Here is a 17,060-nt window from a genome sequence, read left to right as displayed (position 1 = left end):
AAAAAAAAAGGGTTACAAAACACTGGGATTTGGGGATTTTTTTCATTGCATCCTTACAGAAAATACTCATGGGAACTGCCTCCAGCTCTATTTCCAGACAGATAGCCTCAAGAAATTTATTCTACTCTCCTCACTATGTCAGAAACCTTGAAAAGAGAGAGCCCTACCATGATTCCCTTCTACAAAAGAGCAGTCCTTCTACCAGACTCAGACATTCTTCCACCAGACTCAGACATTTTGCTCCTTTTCCCATTCTGTTTTCTCTTAGGGCAGAAATAATTGTTCTACCTGGGATGCATTTCCTCCAGTCTTCTTCTCAGTCTTTTTTTTTAAAACCAGAATACACCCAACTAATAGATACTTTATTGGGCAAGTAGATGAGTGATGATTCACTTTAGAGAGGTTCTCAACCACAGCTGTATACTAGAATTATTTGAGGTATGAAAGCACCCCCTTTCCAGCAAACTAAACCTGGGTCTCAGTAAGAGTCTGTTCAAATGGATCTGGAGTGAGGTCTGGTCTTCAGGTTTTAAGAAATTCTCCAGATGATTGTAATACGCAGCCAAAGATGAAAACCACTGAGTAATGAGGGGAAAAGGGTGGTGGGAAAGGGATCTGAGATAATTCTCTAGAGCAAAATGTCTGATCTGAGTCTTACAAGGTGTACTGGAGAAGCCTATGAAAAGGGTGGGAAGAGGCAGCACTACACAGTCCACACCTGGTGCACTAGAAATGTGCCAAGTTCAACTGAAACGTGTTCTACATGTCGAATGACTGAGTTTGAAGACTTGGTGTGGAAAAAAGACTACTTCTGTATTTAATGAGTTTTATATTAGTTATGTCAGGACTTAAAAGCAAGCTCCCAGAAGTGATATCTTATAGCCTACTTCTCCCTCTGGGAGAACCTGGCAAACTGTTGGGAGTTTCCTGCCCTCATGGGAGAGCCTCTCAAGGTCCCCATGGTGTATTAATATGTCAAAACCAGTAACAAGCTGGGTCTCATTCCCTTGACCCTGAAAGAGCCTCCAGTACAGCATCGTTGGAAGGATGAGTAGAGGCTTCTAAAATCTCAGGGCTTGGAGGAATGGAGATGTTACTGAGACCGCTCAAGAAATTCGACGATCAATGGAATTATGATGATGATGATGGTGATGATGATGTCAGGTTGAAGTGATAGCACAGTGGATAGGGCATTTGCCTTGCACGAGGCTGACCTGGGTTCGATTCCTCCGCCCCTCTCAGAGAGCCTGGCAAGCTACTGAGAGTATCTTGCACAGAAGGCAGAGCCTGGCAAGCTATCTCTGGCATATTCGATATGCCAAAAACAGTAGCAACAAGTCTCACAATGGAGATGTTACTGGTGCCTGCTTGAGCAAATCGATGAGCAATGGGATGACAGTGATATTAGTTATGTTGAAATAATATTGCAAATGTGTTGGATTAGCTGAAATAAATATTTGAGAAAAATTTCCCTGCATTTGCTTTTAAAAAAATGCAACAAGTGGGTTTAAAATTACACAAGTGGGGAGGTGGAGTGATACCATAGTGGGAAGAGAGCTTGCCTTGCACTCGTCCAAGCTGAGTCTGATCCTTGACATCTCATAGGGTTCCCTGAGCACCACCAGGAGTTATTCCTGGGCATTGTTGAGTGTACTGGCCCCTCAAACCAACACCAACAAAACAAAAAATCAAATAAATAAAATGAAACAGGTGGCTCAAAGGATGGGTTTTCCTGACCAATGAAACAACCTGACCAAAGGTCAGTGTGAGAAACATTCCAGAGTGGGGAATGGGAGAACAAGAGTTGTATCACTCAGGGTGAGAAGAACTAGAGACGACAGGCAGAAAGTATAGGATAACATAGGGTTTGTCCTTTTAGCCTTTCCGCAGGGAACTTAGTTTACCTTAGAGCAATGGCCTTTCTATATGGACACAGGAAGACAGTTAATAATATGCTTTGTAACTTGGGATTTGATTGACTCCAATAATATTTACTCCTGGGCATCTGCTTTCTCAACTCAGTTGCCTTTAGTTCCTAGCACCCCAAAAGCAGGGTCTCGACGAGGGACAGAATGGACCCAGGGCAAGCTGTGAGCTACCCTGGCATCGAAATGGGCCAGGCCAAAGCTCCACAATACTCAACTATAAATTGAGAGCATGGTCATAGACAAATGCTGTCATGATCCAAAAGTAACGATGAGACTAGGACCCTGCTGGGGTTAGGAAGACTAACCTGGCGTGAAAACTGTGGTCTGGAATGTATAGTGAGATGTCCTCAGGAAGAACCAAACTTTAACTCTGTAATATCTCTTACTATGCTCATACAGAATGTCATTGCTAGAAATATTAGAAGTAAATTTACTATAACTATTTAAGCAGATTACTAGCTCACACCCTGACACACCCTTGTTTGGACCCCACCCTTGAGTGGATCTCCTTAGATGAGATTTCCTTAGATGAGATTTTGTTAATCTCCTCAAGAAATGGTCTTACCCTTCTTTGTTGATTTGCTAATGTTAAACCCACCTTTGTGCTACTGCCCTATGTAATTTGCTATAAAAACTAAGACAGTGGTGGCACTGGGAGGAGACAGAAGAAGAAGACAGGAGATACAGAAGAAGAAGACAGGGGAGACAGAAGAAGATCCAGAGAGAGATCCATAACCGGGAGAGAAGCAGAAAGAGAGAGTGAAATAAATTGGTCGAGCAACCAGTTTGGCCTTCTTCCTTTCATCGCCTGCCCTTCACCAACAGCCACACACAGCGGTTCCAGAGCACCGAACATGGGTGGTGAGACAGAGCTGCTTGGAGAGCCCGCAAGTGCACACACCTGTCAGTGTGGCATTAGATTTTTATAAGAAAGGGTTCAGGGAAGACAGTCCACGGAGACTTAAATATCACGCCAAGGGCTGTAGCCATATTTTGGATGTGCTCAGAAAGGATCTTTCTAGATGCAAGGTGCCCAGGCATTGCACAGACATTTGGTGGTGGGTTAGAGAGGAGACTAGCAGACAGTGAGAAAATGAAATATCTGCAATGGTGAAGTCAAGTGCCGGCTAGCAACTGCTTTCCTATTCTAAGGCACTTACAGTTTGATTCATGGGCAATTTGAAACCATAAGCAGTTACAGTGATGAAACATATAGACCAAATGATATCACATTCCTTATCTTTGCCAGTGAGCAGACTTTCCCCTCTGCCTGCTGTCACACACACTGTCACCTTGAAAGGTGCTATCCCATCACTATCTCTGATGGCTGAACAGGGAAATGTCACGTCTAACAGCACCGTGAGATATGGGCCCATTGGAAGACATATTGGGCAGTTTCTAAGGAAGTGGGCTTCTTTGGCAAAGAGAAAGAGTGAAGAAACTCAAGGTCTAGCCAGATTAGAATCTCATATAAATGTAACTTTCACTTCAATGCCCAGAAGGTGGTGATTTTGGAGGTGAAGTATAAAACCTTCTGGAAAAGAAAATGAACACATGAAAAACTTGAGATATAAAAAAGGGACATTATCTCATCCTGCATAATAACTGAGGTCAGTTTGTTAGATATGCACTTATCAGAGATGATTCTACACTTAATACAACATGAGATCTACCAAACACCATCAAAATCTTCTAAACACAGTTTCCAGCCCTTTTAGTATGCCCAGGCAGTTGGAATTATTTGGGTAAGATCAGAGCTATTGAGGCTGCACAGTATCTGCTTATAGTGGATGCAAAATGTATATGAAATATTTGAGATATCAATATATGAGATTTTATTTTTATAATTTAACATAAGAGTTCTATTTTCCAGATTGAGTAGGAACTGGTATCAATCGATTGATAGAATTTAGGTATGAATGAGAATCAATACTGTCTCATTAAATAGAAAAAAATATTGAGGCCTTGAACAGATGAAAAATGACCCAATGCTACAACTAGTCTGTAGGAAGACCATACATCAAACCTGAGTTTCTCAGTTTCTATCTGGGTCTTCTAGATGATATTGCTGACCCAGAAGCTGATATGTGTTGGAATAAGATAACTTCACATGCTTGGCATAGGTCTAAGGGAAGTGGTTCTTAACCCTGGCTACAGACCAGAATATTTTGTGCATATTCTGAGAAATACTGTTCACAAAACAGAACTCAGAACTTCTGGGCATAGGGCCAAAAGTCCTCTAGGTAATTTTGTTTTGTTTGTATTTGGACCACATCTGGCAATGTTCAGGGGTTACTCCTGGCTCTGCCTTCAGGAATTAGTCCTGGCGGTGTGTGGGGGACCATATAGAATGCCAGGGATGGCACTTGGGTTGGCCATGTGCAGAGCAAATGCCTTACCCTCTGTACTATTGCTCTGGACCTTCCTGGTGAGTTTTTAATGTGTGGTTGAGAATAACTGCCTAAGGGAACACCAGAGTGATCTCAGAAAGCTAGAAAGACCTAGCTTTCAAATGAAAGACATCACCTGCCTGAGATGATGGCCACGTTCAGGGTTACCTAGAGAGCTTGTTATAGAGGAGGTTGAGAGTAAACAAGCAAGATCATATTGAAGCAGACAAAGCATAAGACTTCTGTTAGCTAGATACACAAACCCTAGTAAGTTGCAATGTCACCTCATTGGTGCCCAGAGAAAAAGCTCATGGGCTCACCTGCCAGCTCTGATCGGCTTTGTTCTCACATGATACACCTTATCCAAATGTCATCAGGATGGCACATAAACAAAGATGAACAAATTTTTCCAACAAGCACATTGACTCTAAAAGGCTTGCAACAAAATCCCTAGAGCTTTCAGCAATGGTGAAAATGTACCAGGTATGTGGGACCAGTGATTGAGATCTCCAAGCTCCCCTGGAATGGGGCTGGGCCTCCTCTCCACAGCTCCCAGTTTTCCAGTAGGTTGGCAGTCACACCCACAAATGGCCCCCACCGCCATATAATTTCATCAGTGGCCAAGATCCAGAGACAATAAAATAAAGCTTCTGAAAGAGAGCAACACAGAATGTCCTGGAGCTCGAGAACTCTTATACTCTAGCCCACTGATGTACCAAAAGTAGATACATATGTTCGGTTTTAACATGCATTATCTTAATATATCATATGAGGCATTAATTGGTTCCAGGATGAAACTCAATAATCACACACTATCCTCTTATGGTGGTGGGAAGGTGCACGGTGGTGTGATTGGTATTTGAACATTATTTGTAACGAACTATTGTGAACAACTTTATAAAAATAAAATATAAAATAATTGGTGAGAATGTGCTCCACCCAGTCAAGTATAAGCTCACCAGTTGTACTGAATAGCTTTGAAATGTTGCAAGTATAGAAACCTGAGAGCTTATTTGGAGGTTCTAGCAGGGGAGCACAGCTACTCGTATACCCTCGACCGAAGACCATCCATCTCTATTCGGGGAAGGCCGTCCTCTTCGACCGAGCACACAGCTTCGGGAGGGACGCACATGGAGCAGTGAGGGAGAAAGGGGACACCCACCTAGCCAGCCAGATCAGCCGAATCAACCCTGGCGATCAATGGGGTGACAGATGTCACAGCCAGATCGCCCTCACATCATCACAGTCTCTTCCCTGGGGCTCCTCGGAGGGGATGGGCTCCATCTTCCCTCCCCACCCCGAGCAGAGCTTACGGCAGCCGAAGACCACCGGAACCTAGCTACAGCCATGCCCGAGGCCCCTCTCCACACGTTCGGACAGGCCTCACGCATGAAGGTACCAGCAGAGGAACCCAGGTGTGTGTAATTCCATCAACGGTCAGCACCCAGAGACTTAAAAGCGAGCTCCCAGAAGATATCTTGTAGCCTACTTCTCCCCCTGGGAGAAACTGGCAAGCTTCTGAGAGTTTCCTCCTGCCCACATAGGACAGCCTTGCAAGCTTCCCATGGTGTATTCATATGCTAAATCCAGTAACAAGCTGGATCCCATTCCCCTGACCCTCAAAGAGCCTCCAGTGCGACATCATTGGGAGGACCAAGCCGAGAGAGACTTCTAAGATCTCAGGGAAAGGATGAATGGAGAGGTTACTGAGCCCGCTCGAGAAATTGATGATTAACGGGGATCTTGTGATCTCTCTCTCTCGTGATAGAAACCTGAACTTTAAATCTCATTTCAATTATTAAAAGCTTAAATTTCAATTTAAGTCATACAGGAGCATTAACCATGAAGATGAAAAGAGCATCTCAGATATGATGCAAGATAGAGGGAACATAGAATTTGTGATGACAAAGAAAAATATTTAAAAATATTGTGCTCCTGCCTATTTGTTCTTGACATGTCAACCTGCTCAGTAAGACTGAATAGTGAAGGGGGTATGGTGCCTCTAGAAGGTAAACCTGTGCCTGTGGGTTGAGTGTATCAACATTCTGATGGTGCCTTCAGACTTCTAGATACCCCAAAATTGCTACTCTGCCTTTGGCCAGACCCCAACAACTTGGGGCCAAGTTTACCAAAAAATTGAACAGCCAAAAGTTAGGTATGTGGGAGCCACACCCACAAACCACCTCCAGCTCAGCTATATCAACTCACTTATTGGCCTTATTTCAGAGACCCACAAATCTCAAAAGAGATCAAAAGATGTAGTTAGGGCCTGTAGCACAGAGGCAGGCGAGACCCTGTGACTGAGATCTCCAGGCCCGCTTGGATCGGGACTGGGCCTCCTCCCCCCAGGTCCCCAGGTTTCCAGTAGCTTGGCAGTCACACCCATAGAGTGGCCCCCTTGCCATGCAGTCTCATCAACGGCCAAGACCCAGAAACTATAAACTAAAGCTACCGGAAGAGAACAGCACAGAATTTTTTGGACACTATATTCTATCCATAACAAGCGATACAAAACAAATCGTCTAGTATTGCCTTTCTGGCAGGTTTGAGTGGTGGTAAGACTGGTGTCGAAATGTAACCAAAGTAGAGAGTATGGGGGAAATTGTCTGTCACACAGGCAGGGTAAGGGTTGGAATGGGGGTGGGGGTGGGAGAATACTGGGGATTTTGGTGGTGGAAAATGTGCACTGGTGAAGGGATGGGTGTTTGATGATTGTATGACCTAAGCTCAAACATGAAAGCTTTATAACTGTATCTCACAATGAATCAAAAAAAAAAGGTGGGGGAAATTATAATAAAATAATAAATAAAATTAACATTCTGTATAAAAAAATAAAAAAACAATGTGGAGTTCATGCCCAATTCAATCAGTTTAATTAATGGCTGAATAAATAGCAGTATTCCTACATTTTATATATACATATAAAAAAAAGACTGAGCAGTGAAAAAAAACTAAACATCTTAGCAGATATTGGTTTATGGCAAGCCAGAGAAACAATTTTTTTAAGTATTTTTGGTTATTTGATTATTCTTTATAAATAGAATTACTGAAGTGAATGAGAAAACTCCTGTCTTTATATATTCAAGTATATGATGAAAATTAGTTTTAGGAACTGCAAGCATCTCATTGGCTTTCTTTCAAAAGCCTAAAAGAATTGTTACAGGAATGATGGAACTATTTCTTCATCTAATGACAACCTTTCCATGGAAACTCTTCTCAAAGCAAGTTATTTTAATGCCAATATCAACGTATTCTCTCAGAAACCCATAAAACACTAAATTCTCCTAATGCAGGGGCTCTTGGCCAAGAAATATGACTAAACATTTATGATCACTTCTTTTAGTTTAAAAAACAGACATTCTCTGGCCTTGAATTTGAGATGAGATTCTTGGGATATTGGTATGCTTATCCAAGATGGTATTCCAACAATTAGCTATTTTTGGTGAGCTCTATTTTTATATAAAATATCATGCTTATAAAAATGCAAATCTGCTGTATATTTATCTTAATATTTTAACTCATCCTTAAATACTTGAAAATGTTTTTTGTTTATATTAACATAAACTGAAAGCTCATAAATTGAAGTCATATTCCATCGTAGTTGGGGTTGTACTATCTTTGGCCAACTGCCCATCACTGTTGTAAACTCAAGACTCTGAGGGACCCCTGATTCTTTGCCAGCTGGAATATGAGCACTATTTTCAATGTGCTGAAGGTGGACTAGGTGATTCATTTTTGGAATGAAAGAATATCTGGCCAACAGGTGGGATGATTAAGGAGAGAGAGCATGGGAGTGGGCGCTGCGGAATTGTGCTGTAAGTCCAAATGTCAAATTTAACAGTAATGCAACATGGGATGTCTACATCACTTAATTTTTCAATGATCCAGTTTCCTTATCTGTACAATAGGATTAGGAACAATATTATCTTCAAGGGTGCCGTGAGAACATCATAAGCTGATGTATATTTCAATGTCTGGAAAACTGAAAGCATCAGCCAGGTGTGGATTATAAACATGCGATAACAAGGCCAATTCCATTCTCAATGAGTTCTACACATATTATTCTTTAAAACAATCCTGCTGTGAATTTGTGAAAATGCATATGCAGTACCTCAAACATGACATTCACTTAAAAATGTTATTTTTTGTATAATATATGTACCAAATAATATTTTAACTTTAAAAAGTATATTGTTAAGTGATGTTAGGTAAGTCATATTACTGTAAAACATTACAAGTATCCATGTCCAAACATTCCCACTGTCCCAAATTCAAAGTCTGCACTCACTTAACAATGATACCCCATTCCCACTGATCTTTCTTCAACACTGCCTCCCTCCCCACACCTTCTCTGGCAACTACCGTTTGGCTTTGTCTCTATGAATTTGATTATTTTATTGAAATGTATTGTATTGTATTGTATTGCATTGTATTCTATTCTATTCTATTCTATTCTATTCTATTCTATTCTATTCTATTCTATTCTATTCTATTCTATTCTATTCTATTCCAGTCCATCCCAAGGTACCATGGTATAAGTAGAATCACCCAATATTTATCCCTTAGTGTCTGATTTATTAGACACTAGGTGTTTTACTTAGTATAATGTCTTTAAGGTTCATTCCTAAAAATATATGCTGCAATACATATCAGAATATCATTGATTTTTAAATATGAGTAATAAATATTTTATGTTAGAATATACCATATTTCTTTATCTGTTCATATGTTGATGGATATTTTCAGTTTTCACCTTTTCTCTATAAGTACAAGTACTAGTTGGTGTCCCTGATTTTAATTCTTTGTGTATATGCTCAGAAGTGAAATTCTGGCTCAGATGATAATTGCACTTTTTATGTTTTTGAGGAGCTGATCCAGCATTTTTAATCATTGTTGCACTCTTTTGCCATCTCTTCATTCATATACAAAGAGTCCCAAATTTCTACATCCTCATAATATTTGTCTTCCTGTTTGTTATATGTTTTTTTCTGATCATAGTAATCTTAATGGGTGTGAAGTGGTATCTCATTTAGACCTTGATTGCATTTCCCTAAGAATTAATGATGTTCAGCATTTTTTCATGCTTACTGTCCATTTGTAATCTGTGGCAGAAATTTCTATTCAAGTCTTACATTTAAGCAGGGTTTTCCTAATGATGTACTCATGTTTTGTTAAAAAATGTGTTAGAATATAATCACAAAGTCATAAAACCATTCAAACTGTTGTGTTGTTATAATTATTACTGTTTTAAAAATGAATTATCATGATCACTACTGTTTTATCTAAAATAATTGGGTATTACTCATGTTCTATGAACTTTTCTAAATAGTATTCATGTATTGAATATGTCTTCATACCCACTCAATGAATTAAATCTTATAACAGATTGAAGATATCAAAGTTTAATGAGGATAGGTAACTTGTCCAAGGTTTATGTAGTTAAAAAGTAGAAAAATTGGGATTTGAACTCTGCTAGTGGGTCTCCATAGTCATTGCTTTTACACTCCACATCTAACTGCTTCTTAATGATAGATGTTATTCAATAATCTATTGATTCATCTTATGGAACAGTAATTTGAACAATAATTAATAAGCTATTGCTTACAATCTTTCATTTCAGCCATTTAAGGGTATCCTGATACTCTTCCATTCATTTTTTATTACAACTGTGCATTCTATATTCAAACAGTTGATCAAAGGGAATCTGGGAAGTAATGAGTGACACTGGGGTGCCATGAAACTGTAAATCAATACAAACTGAAAACGGTTTGCGTATTTCCTTTCCATATCCACATCTTCCCAATAATCATAGCATAGAAACATATGTCGTGGCAGTGCCCTAGAAAACAGAAACCAACTAAACTATCGATATCTTACTTTAATAGATAATTGCAAAAAATTACTCTTGTTCTTTAATTATCTACTTCAGAAGCCAGATCCTTTTAAGTTTTTTCAACAGAACAGAAATTTGGGTTCAGGATAGGTATATTAACAGATTATTTTTATGATGCTCTCTACGAGATCCAGTAACTTGACAACCATTTACTATTATTTAGTAGCCCAATGATAAGATGTATTTTGGAATACATCAAAAAATTATATTTCGGGGCTGGAGCGGTAGCACAGCGGGTAGGGTGTTTGCCTTGCACGCGGCCGACCCAGGTCCGATTCCCAGCATCCCATATGGTCCCCTGAGCACCGCCAGGGGTAATTCCTGAGTGCAGAGCCAGGAGTGACCCCTGTGCATCATGGGGTATGACCCAAAAAGCAAAAAATAATTATATTTCATAACATTATATTGTCTTGGCCTGACCATTTACTAGGCAGGGGAAGATCAGGTAAACTTTTTTTTGGGGGGGTGGTGTCAATCCCAGCTGTGTTCAGGGCATAGTCCTGGCTCTGCATTCAAGGAATCAGTCCTGACAATGCTCAGGGGACCATATGGGCTGGTGGGCCAAAAATCAGGTGCAAGGCAAATGCCCTACCTGCTGTACTATTTCTCTGACCCCAGAATTGCTTTTGACATTCAGTCTTTTTTATACTAGAAGATAATACTTATGCCTCTGTTTATTTATTTCACAAATTTTTATTCAGTGCCCATTGTGTGGTAGGGTCCAGTAGTACCAACAGAAAAAGTTCCTGCTCTAATGGGTGATAGGAAAGTTACCACTGGCAATGTACATGCAGTTGCATAAAATTTTATATATCAAGTAATGAGGGGACTAAGAAGATGAGGGAAACAAGTAAGAAGAGAGAGAGTCTAAAGAATGGAGAAGAACTGATAACTTAGACATGATAGTGAGGGAAGACTGATGAGATTATGCTCCAGAAAGCAGAATGGTTGAGGAAATAACAATGGGAAAGGAACATCTCATGCAATGGGATCCGCTGGTGGAAAGACCATGAAATAATAACCCATCTGTGATGTTTGTTCTGCAAGAAGGCTGGGTGAGAGGAACAGAGTGAAGGGTTGGACATGTGAGCCAAAATTCCTTAATTCTGCCCTTCCTTGAATTCTCCATAACAACAAAAGCATTTATTAAACAGCAGTGACCCACGTGGGAGTCAAGGTTGAACAAATTCTTACCTGAAATTTGAGTTGGGGAAATAATACAGAAAACAGATTTGTTTTTGTAAAGTATGTTTTTTTATACATTCTGGATTATTTTTCTATCTTTAGGGGATCCTAAATCATAAATACAAGCAAAAAGAATTATCCAGAAGATAAGATACTTTTAAAAGGAAGTGTATTGCTTATATACACACACATTCACATGCACATATTCAAGAGGGAAGTTAGGATTTCTTTTACATCAAATGATGAACCCTTCAATGATGAATTCATTTTCTCATAAAATGATATTCGTCCACTCATTTTTAATGAGGAAAGTGAAATCTACTTTTGAGGTTGTTAGATTAAAAGAGGAAGATTGTTTGAGGGCTACTTGGTGAGTTCAGTTACATATTTTTATTGTAAAATTCTACTTAAAAATTGTGTCATTCAACACTCTCCCCAAAGTGCTATTAAATAATTTAAGAAAAATAGAACACTTTTAGAATTTGGCAAAAACTGAGGAATTACTCCCAAGTTAAGTATATTAAATCCAATGTTATGTATGTATACATATATACACATATATATTTATTTGCCAACTTTCCATATTAGTTTCCTATAGTTAATTCTGAATATATCAACCCATAAACAGTGGAAAATAAGAGTACTTAATTCTATGCCATTATTATATATAATATTCTGATTTGTAGTATATATTTAACCAAATACTGGAGTCACCACAAATTATAGCCTTTCAGCTATTATGGAATGAACTTCCACCCAGATTACTTTCAAATTCAAACAATTTAAATGACTGTATTTCAGAATAATACCTACATATTAAAAAATCTCTTTCCCAAACCAGCTTGCCACATTTGCTACAGAGCAAAAAGAATCTCAAGTCAAGTGCAAACAAAGGAAGAGTTCTGGAAGATTTCAGGTTCTCAAAAATGACTGTTAGGTATGAAAATTTATTCTTATTATAAAAGAGGATTCTGGACTAAATTCTAAAATCACTGAATGTGTAGAAGAATCAAATAAGTAGGTGAAGGAGACAGGTCATCAATGGAAAAGGAGCGAGGGAGACTAAGACTAAAATTGAATTCATCTCTAGAGCGATAGCACAGTGGTAGGGTGTTCGCCTTGCATGCGGTCGACCCATGTTCAATTCCTCCGCCCCTCTTGGAGAACCTGGCAAGCTACCGAGAGTATCACGCCTGCATGGCAGAGCCTGGCAAGCTACCTGTGGTGTATTCAATATGCCAAAAACAGTAAGTTTTGTCTCACAATGAAGTGTTACTGGTGCCCATTTGAGCAAATCGACGAACAACGGGATGACTGTGACTGTGACTGTGACTATCGAGAGAATCATTGGCGGCAGCCTAGGAGAAAAGGGCAGATTAGAAGCCATGGTCACTGTTTGGTCTCTGGAAAGAGGTTTTCACTGACTCTATCAGTTCAAACACTGTGTGCTCCCATTTCTCTACAAAGCCTAATTAGGCATTTCTCTACAATTGCCAATACAATATAGCTGCTCAAAATTAATAGATGTACTCTAAATAAAGTAAATGTATGCGTTTAATACAGGCTAAATCAATCTTTCAACTTAGGGTGGGAGTACAGGCAACACCAGCTTCTACCATAATTATTTCTTTAATTACATTTAAACTTTATAAAAATGAAGAAACAGTGTACTTTTTCTATTTAAAAAAGACATTTACAGTGAACTGTACTAAAATAAAGCAGTCAGTAATTTTGGCTCCAAAGTAATTAAGAGTAAGTTAATTGTAAGTTATTCAATTAGCTATCTTAGACTTTTTTGAAGATGTCAGCAACAGAAAAACTAAAGACTGAATTCATACAGCTTTGTTCCAGCTCTTTGCAAAAAGTCGTGCCTTCGCTTTCTCTCCCACAGAAGGAAATTAAATTGTGGTCCTTGCCTGCATGTGTTTCAAGAGAGGAAAGAAGTTTCCCTTTTGACCCCAGGGTTTTTAAAGGCAGATTGGGATGAAGGCATCTTTTAGAGCTCTTCAAGTTTATTTCCTCCCTTAGATTAAGAATGGACCACACTGTGGTCTAGCAAAAGCTTCAAATTCGGCGAAAGCTACCGTCAGCTTTCTAAACAAATTTGTTTGCAACGAAACAGAATTGACCTCTAAAAAAATAGTACCCAAAGTAATAAATGTGTATTATTCATTTACTCGGCCACTAATTGAACCACTGATAGACGGGAAGGAGTTGCCTGAAAATGTATGAATTTTGTTGCCATCGAGCAAAACAACCTCCTAATATCCCTCGCCTTTGATGGCTTCTATTACATTCGAGAGCTTTAAGAGAAATCAGCTTGTCAGTGCAAAATGCCTTCAAGGGCTCTCCCCCTTTCAAACTGCTGAGAAGACGTAGATTTTGTTGACTGAGAGAAGGCGATCTGTGTGTCCCCTAGAGACAGCATCAAAGGCAGATGCTGTAAGCAACCACAGATTTAATGCCCCCCTTTCCTCCATCTTTCCTCCCTGGCACACTGGCCTTCCCCTGGGACTGACTCTCATCAAACTGACAAAATGATCATGTGTGGACTCACGGGGAGGCCCAAGGATTTTCCCAAAGACCAAGGTGGCTTTGAAAGATAATACACAGCTCATTTTTACACTTGAGGCCCATCGTCTCTGTGCCTTAGAATTTTCTGGCTGAAACATCTCAGATGGAGCCAGCTAATTCACTTAGTTTTTTTCCTTCAACCCACAAGGCTAAAAGCTATTGAATTTCATGAGAACTAAACAAAATTTCAAATTAGCTCCCATTTATGAAGACTGGACACAGAAGGGATTGTTTGGCTTGGCAAAATACAGTGGTTAACTCAGACTTACTGTATGTGAGGCTGGCTGACATCAGGCAAGTTACTTAATCTCTCATGCCTCAGTTTCCACAATCATACAATGGACAATAGTAGTTATGCAAACAAAAAAATGTGTATTTCTTTTAGAAAACTCAATGAATTAACATGTGAAAGCACTAAGAACAATGCCTGATATGTGATAAAATATTAATGATAACAATGAGTAATTCAACTACTTCTTAATAATAAAGATGATGATGATGATGATGATGATGATGATGATGATGATGATGATGATGATGATTATTATTATTGTTACCTGGGACTAGAAGAAGTGGAAAGTTGGTGATTTTTGGTTTGTTTGTTTTTTCCTATTTTTGTTGTTGATGTTTTGTTTTTGTTTTGTGGTGTCAAAGATCAAATTGTGGTCAGGTGCTCTACCATTGAGCAAAACTCCTGCCCTGAGAGTAATACAACTTATTAACATCAAATATTGGTTGATCAATTTTCATATAAGTGGAAACATTATCTGGGGATGAGGAATTTGGCCTACACCCAGATTTCAGGGTTTTCTCGGACTCTGTGTTTAGGGATCACTCCTGATGGTCCTCAAGACTACATGTGGCATACAAATTGAATCTAGTCAGCTGCATGCAAGGCAAGCAACTTACCTACTGTACTACTGTTCTAGACCCAAGAAATGAAATTCTTAACATGAATAACTGTAATTACTATGCAGATAATTCCCTCTTTTATACTGATTCCTGAAGAAGCAACAAGTCATTGCTAATTATTTGAATTACCTATATTGTTTCAAAATCTTTACTGAGAGTTTACTATTTGTTTTTAATGTAAGGATCCAAAAATAAATGAGACATTAAGAAGTTTAAAGGTAAGCAAGGGAGATGATGAAATATACAAATGCTAAAGCAATAAATAAATGTATAGTGTACAATATAGTCTATACCTTTAATTTATATAGTACTATGCAGTAAATTTATTCCAATTAAAAACATTCTAAAAATGCTGTGACAATATTTATTATGTAGAATAAAAGAGATAAATAGAACTTTATGAAGATACAGAAAGAAATAGTTTGGTATTCCTTTCCTCTAAAGATATCCATACCCTAAGTCCCAGAATGTAGGATATGTTATGTGTATCTCAAAAAAGAGCTAAGGTTGCTAAACAGTTAAATGCAAGCTAGAGATCACATACTAAATTTCAGAGAAAGGTCATATCAGAAAGAAAGGATGAGAGGTAAAAAGAAGAATGGGTCAAAGTGATGTGATGTGAGAAGGATTCAATCTATCATTGTTGGATTTGATGTGAGATGAAGAGGTCATGCACCAAGAAATACAGGTGGTCAGTGGAACCCGAAAAAGGCAAGAAAATGAACTCAAGCTTTCACAAAGGGACAAGTTCTGTAGAAACTTTTAGTCTAATGAAATCTCTAATATATTATGGACTTGTAGAATTGTAAGGTAATAAATTTGTGTTGTTTTAAAATATTACATTTGTATTGTTTTGTTGTTTTAAAATATTCCATTTGTGACAATAGGCTATGTATATGCAAAAAGCTGCTATGGATATAAAATACAATATCTAAGAAGAAAGGAAGAGGAGCTAAGGATTAGGAGATGAACATGTTCTATATAGTGAGGATACTCTCAGCAGAAGTTCCAACTAGAACAAACTTAAGACCAGCAGAGTCGGAGAAATATTATGTAGGTTCAGGTCCTTTGCTTGCCTGTGGTCAGGCATGGTTCGATCCCCAGCACCACACAGTCTCCTAAGAACTGCCAGGAGTAACCCCTGAGCAATATGTGATCTAACACTCATTACCCATGCCCAAAAAAGAAAAAAGAAAAAAATGAAAGAGCATAATAATCCTAGATTTATTGATTCTTGTGAGCAAAGTTTGAGAAACAGAAGTGACCAGATAAATATGCAGGTGTGAAATTTTAGGGAGTGATTTTGTTTTTAAACTATAATTGGGAGCTCAGTCTTAAGCTTATAAAAGTGGGTTGGGGGCTCCAAGGGTTATTGTTCCTGTGAAAAAAGTGTCATTTTTATGTTTTTGGAAGTATTAGGAGAGTAGAATGAAGGATGAGTATAAAGTGGGGAGGCCAAGAGAAAGGAAATCATTTAAGATGTCCATGTGAAAGTTGATGGCATCTGATATTAAAGATATGAGCATGAAAAGAGAAAGAAGTACTTAATATGGAAAACAATAGGAAAAAAATTGGCAGGAATTATTGATGGGAGGCATGAGGATAAGGATGTATCCAGATGATCTATTTTTGCATTTTTAATTTAGTTGGCTAGAGAGAGAAAGATGCTCTAAATTGAGAAGTAGAGTAGAAGAGGAGCTGATTTAGGTGAAAGATGATGAGTTTCTTTCTAATGATCTGGATAACCAGATGGAGACAAACAACTAACTGATAGGTACACCTGAAGCCTATGGGAATATGGACTGATGAGGCAGATTTGGCATCTGAAATGAAGTGTCGTCATTGATATAGCCAGTATAATTTTATAGGAAGATTTAATAAAATCTGTCCAGAATGAGAAGTTCTGTGACAACAGCTAGTAATAATGCTACAAAAAATAGATATTCACGAAAAATATGGAGGAGAAATGAGAAGGAAAATTATCTGGTGATCTGACAAGGCTGGTATTCCAAAAGCTAAAGGAATACAAAATTTCAAGAAGAAAGGGAAAGAGAAGGGTCAGATATAGCAGAAAGTTCCAAAAGATAACTGGATAACGATAGTGATGGTGGTGGAGGTGATCATCATATAACCATGGTAAAAATGATAATACAAACGAGCTATTTTTGAGCATTCGCT

General features: G+C 38.6%; 1 protein-coding gene and 1 non-coding gene across 2 annotated transcripts in view; both read right to left on the bottom strand.

Annotated features, from left to right (window-relative positions):
• The window catches only part of RARB (retinoic acid receptor beta), a 429,787-nt gene that overhangs the window by 338,537 nt on the left and 74,190 nt on the right, over window positions 1-17,060 (bottom strand). The gene's annotated exons all lie outside the window — the stretch shown is intronic.
• On the bottom strand, window positions 10,241-10,315 carry LOC129404663 (small nucleolar RNA SNORD50). Its single transcript, XR_008630033.1, has one exon. It is a non-coding gene; the product is annotated as a small nucleolar RNA SNORD50 (small nucleolar RNA).

Source organism: Sorex araneus, chromosome 4 (genome assembly GCF_027595985.1).
Source record: "Sorex araneus isolate mSorAra2 chromosome 4, mSorAra2.pri, whole genome shotgun sequence".
Taxonomy (NCBI): domain Eukaryota; kingdom Metazoa; phylum Chordata; class Mammalia; order Eulipotyphla; family Soricidae; genus Sorex; species Sorex araneus.
Note: the sequence above shows the minus strand (reverse complement) of the source record. Positions and strands in the feature narration are given on the sequence as shown.